The sequence below is a fragment of the Branchiostoma belcheri genome, unplaced genomic scaffold, assembly GCF_001625305.1.
Source record: "Branchiostoma belcheri isolate BF01 breed outbred unplaced genomic scaffold, Haploidv18h27 scaffold29, whole genome shotgun sequence".
NCBI classification, from domain to species: domain Eukaryota; kingdom Metazoa; phylum Chordata; class Leptocardii; order Amphioxiformes; family Branchiostomatidae; genus Branchiostoma; species Branchiostoma belcheri.
Genome location: NW_017803898.1, coordinates 2,188,162 through 2,193,523, shown reverse-complemented (window position 1 = coordinate 2,193,523; position 5,362 = coordinate 2,188,162).

The window sequence follows — 5,362 nt, the reverse complement described above, 5'->3', positions numbered from 1 at the left end:
GACTCGCTCATTGAGTCATCGTGAGTGACTCATTGAGTCACTCGTTTCATTGCTCTGGAGTAAATCGTGCTCCGAAATAAAGTGTCTGTACATGACCAGACTTGCCCGATCACAGACACACCCACCCAAGTAGCCAGTCAGTATACATTCGTACAGACAAACATACATACATAGACATACAAACAACAGCATAAGGTCTTTGCCTGTGTTCCAACCACCAGGAAGCTTTATTCGTTTTCGATTTTCAATACACAATGGCTGACTGGATAACATCTTTGTCAGTTGGCATCTTTCCGTTCTCCATAGCCTCCAACACCTTGTCCACCGCTTTCATCTTGCTTTCAAGGTCTTCCCATTGCTGAACTGTTAAGTCTATGCCTCTCTTCATTACAGGGTCGGTGTCTGGTGCTCCGTATGGTCTGTAGTGCTGGTGTAGGGTGATGGATGTCTGCCCGTGCAAGATCTGAACTGTCACGTACTTTTCAGATCCCAGGTCATACATTTTCGGCTCAATCCCCCCGAAGTAGTAAGGGATGGTATGGCACGTAGCGTCCAGGATCGCCCCCAGTAGCGGAAGTGCTTTCAGCTTGGCCCACTGCTTAGGTGTCAATGCAAGACCTTTCTTCCCGGGTCTCATCGTGTTCACGTCAGCTGGGTCTGGGTGGTAAAACTCTCTCACGTTTATTATCGGTTTATTCCTGAACATCGCTACGGTAAGGAACACATTGTCGCCCAACGGTAGACGTACTTCATGCGGCTTCAAGTTGGTGTTCTGACTGGAAGGCGCTCCTTCGCTACAGAGGATTTCCTGGACGATGGAGGGGGTGGCCCCGATGGCGGTGTTCGGGAGGACCGCTCCGGGCTGGACGATCTGCTGATGTGCCATGGTTTTTCGGTCTCGATCTTCGCTCCCTGTCGACGGCTTTGGACGCAGGTTTGTCTCCGCAAGTGGGACTGGTTTCTCGCCAGTTTCTGTTGCCACTTTATACACTTTTCTGACAGACACCCACAGACCGTCCACCAATCGCCGTGAAGTACGTCACCTACTTCACATGTAAAGTACATGCAGACCAATCGACTACCCCGGATCCTCAGAACAAGTCACCAACGCTTGCCGTGCGGCCAATCAGCTACTACAGAGGTTGACGTTCACCACGCCCACGACAGGTTACCCAGGTAACCGGGTTCAAAAGTGCACACTGACCTTTATCTGACCTGTAATTTAGCTCATTAGCTAAAATTTGCATACATTCGCCTACATTTGCATACATCTGCATATCCTTAGCATAATGACGGTGACCTCTGACCCGCACCGCCTCGCACCGCCTGCACCGCCCGAATAATAAGGCGTCTGCTGTCGACTATATACTACTTATATTGTAAACAATGTGTGGTATTTTTTAAACAATGTGTGACGTGTTGGAAACGTTGTGTGGTTTCTAGGTAACTATGTGGTTTTATTGGAAAAATTATGTATATCAGAAACGATATTAATTGGAAATTTTAGCGAATATTGAAAAACTTCTAGCAGCCCTTCTCACCATTACGTCACTGCTGACGTCAGCATCATCGTCAGTTGCCATGGACACCGAAAACGTTCGATCTGTGAGTCTTGTTTCAATAAACGTTCCCGATATTAGTCTAGTCTACTAGTTTCATGTACGCATGTGTACTGAACGTTACGCAAAGAAACTAGTAAAAAGACAATATAGAGAGAGAAGCCGGCGGTGCGAAAAGGCAGGGTTGTTTTAAACTCACAGCACATCTGCTATTGACCTCGTGAAAACAGCCGTTTCAACTCGCTTGGACACCCTGTTCTGTCACTAAAAACAGTAGGACGTTTATCTTTTTAACCAAGGAGGTTGAAACCGCTCAATGCCTTTAACGTGTAACGTTTAGAAAGTATATCTTATACCATATCTTCAACGGATTGTTAGGTGCATACGATTTTTTAAAAGTATATGTTAGACCGTTACAGAGGGCCAAACTGCACAACAGGTTGCAACAATCAGTTTTCATATCTTACGGGTAGACTGATAGCTAAGCACGTTTTCTGTAAAAACACCATCTTGTGTATACCATGATCATGAATTATTTGATGTTGGGCTTTCTCGTTGTACTGGTGGTACCTGCGGTCACAGGAGAACAGTTTCCAGCGAGATGTTTTGTCAGAAATACTTTTGGCGGCAAAATTCACTGCCCAAAGTCGAACCTAACAAGTTTCCCTACCCGGGCACCTTTTGCTGTGAATGATGTCCATCTTCAACAGAACCGCATCCGAAGCGTTCATAACTTGTCCGCCCTCCCTTATGTCACCATGCTTAACCTAAGCCACAATCTCATCTCAGCATTTCCATGGAAATCTCTGAAACACACGCCGCATCTTGGCAGACTTGACTTGTCACACAACCTGATATCTTCTATCAGGCTGGACCTGGCCATCGACGGGCCCAAATCTCTGTGGATGGTCAACGTTGCCTACAATAAACTGACCACACTCTCGCCCGCAAACCTGGGGTTCGCGTCTAAGACTTTCCGCGGATGGAATGGAATGTACTACCTGCAAGGCAACCCTCTTCACTGTGACTGCCGATTGTACTGGCTGGCGGAGATCGCACGAGAGTTTCAAGACTGTTTCCCGACTCTGTGTGTTACGGGTCCACTTCATAACAGCTTTAGAAACGGTATTTATACGTGTTGCAGCCCGGAAAACATGAAAGACCTCCCCATACACACGGCAATCGTATCTGCCTGTTCTACCGACCAGAACCAGACGGGCAGCGCCGGTCTCAAAAGCACCGACGACGGTTTTGATGCTACTTCTTTGCTTTTTATAAGCAAATCAGAGCAACCCGATGCTGTCTCTGTGACCGTACAGACAATCACAGTGGTAAACATCACCAACTCAAGTGCTCAGCAAATCTCTCATGCACCCAGACCGGTGAATATCAACATGAAAGCAGCCATGTTAGTAACGTTAGCTATAGGGAGCATTTTTCTGGCCATCTTGCTACTCCGACGGCGAATTTTTCAGTCAGACAATGAGTAAAATCTTTATAATCCCCAAGTAGATCTTTCGGTTGCTGCACAAGACAGTATCATCAAATGGGCCGGGCAGTATCCAATGCCCCCCCCCCTTCGGTGGCTAATGGACTCCCCTCTGAACAATGGATTCTTGCCACCGTATGATCTATGATATGCCACTTGCCTTGCCACCGTATGATCTGCTTGGAGATTGAAATCTTTAATCATCAACAATCTCTTGTGTGGGATAGTCAGACACTCCGCCAGAAACAAAATTGAAATGTGGGCTGACTTTCAAATTCATGACACCGCTAGCATGCGTTTCAATGCATGAATTTTACTCTCAGACATATCTACTGCATTGTAAAGGAATCATACGTGATCTCAGTGCTGTACAGTGGTTTGAAACAGCTGCGTTGTGAAAAATATTGTGATGTGAAAAGTTGTGTGCTGTTCGTGACAGTGGAGACCCATTTTCCTGCAGTTCTGTAATGTACCGGTAGAAGTCGTTTTTGTCTGCTTTGCACTCTACGATCATGTTAAACGTATACCTTAAGGCTACACCCCGTATTTCGGGGACTAGAGAATACGAAGAATGGCTGTGAAAAGATTTATCACTTAAGATCGACTCAACCTTGACAAACTGCCCATACGAATGGGGGAGTGGTATCTTTTTTGTAGAGAAGAGAAAAACAGAATATCTAAAACATTTTTCTGTACCATAGGTGTTATGTAATATTATCTCTATCCTTTGTATTTATTGATTAACTTTAGTGTTAATTCAATAGTCATTTGTAGATTGATATTTTCTACTATCAATTAAAGTTAATGATTAAATGATTGGATGTCAATTCGTCAATGTGTAAATCCATGTGCCCTATGTAACTTAAAAGACCAGACAGGTCTACACTTCATGTGACGTCACAGGTGTCTTCGACGCTGATTGGTCAAACGGGAACCATAACTCTCTTCGCGTGCAAACAGTCCTGAAACTAGGCCAGCTATCGTTTTATGGTTTCCGGGGACAAATAAAAGCGTTTGTGGCTTGTCTTAAACCTTAAATCTTTACCGTCTCGTAAACCGTCTCGTGGTGTGAACTAGAGGTCATGGTGACCTTGAAACGCGAATGTACCGACTTCTTGGCCTGATGCCCACAAAAAGTCGGTTTCAATGGTTAGCTGTTCTACCGTATGGTTCCATGACTACCGGGGCTTTTCCCATAGAGACAATGCTTTTATAAGCATTTTCAAGCAAAACCATTGAAGTGGTGCACTTTGAAAAAAGAAACTGGAAATGCTCATCCTTTTTCTTATTGTCAAACGAAAAAGAATAATGATCAAACTCTTTAATATATAGTCTTAGACTATCCAAAACCGTGGCTGGCCCTAACCGTAATCCATTCAGATATAGAATTAGATAGGCACGGCTACAGATCCAGAACCGTGTCTGATCCTAACCCTAACCCATTCAGGCATAGAACTAGATAGGCAGCGTTTTGGGTACAATAGAGACTATCCAGAACAGTGCCTGGTCCTAGCCCTGTGCCATTCATTCAGACATATATATAGAACTAGACAGGCAGGGTTCTGGGTAAAATAGGCCCCAATGTCAAGTACAAATCACGCACGGTTCGTAAAAAACAACAGATGTTTCCCCTGTTTCGCCAAAAGGCACGGCCAAGGGTAAGTTTTAGGGTTCCGGAATTCCCTATACAAATACAGAGCAGTTCTGAACCTGACCTGGACGTCCCTGAGGTCACCCGGGTCAATGACCTGCAGTAGTCCTTTTCCGGTCAGTGACCTCTAGCCATCCCTTGTTGCTAAGCGACTGTCTAGGTTTGAATACATGAATTACAGCAGTTTGTTCTTTAGGTGTAAATGTCCACTATAGTGTCCGGTTTGGTCAACAGGTTTTGTTGACTCTCACCTGTTCTGTTTAACCTGCAAATATAGACCACGTAGAAAGCTTCTACAGGTGTGAAAGGGTCTGCATGGGGGGTCTGGTAAATTTTGGAAGAACAATGGCCAGCAACGCTTAATGCTCCTGTCTTTAAATCTGTTAAAACTAGTTTTAGTCTATTGTCTAGATATTAACGTTAATGAATCCAATGTAATTTCAGGTCAGCAAAACAAAACAAAAAGAATATTCTGGATGAAGAAACCTGTCTGAAATTGACATTGCCATTACTTCAATGTACAACACTTTTATTGTCATATCATATTTTGAAATAGCCCCAAAACAAAGTACGCGATGAGTCCCTTTTCGTTTTAGTACCATCAAAAATGACCAGAAATTGAATTTGAAAATCCAGTTTTGCTGCCCTTAAATCTCTTTGTAT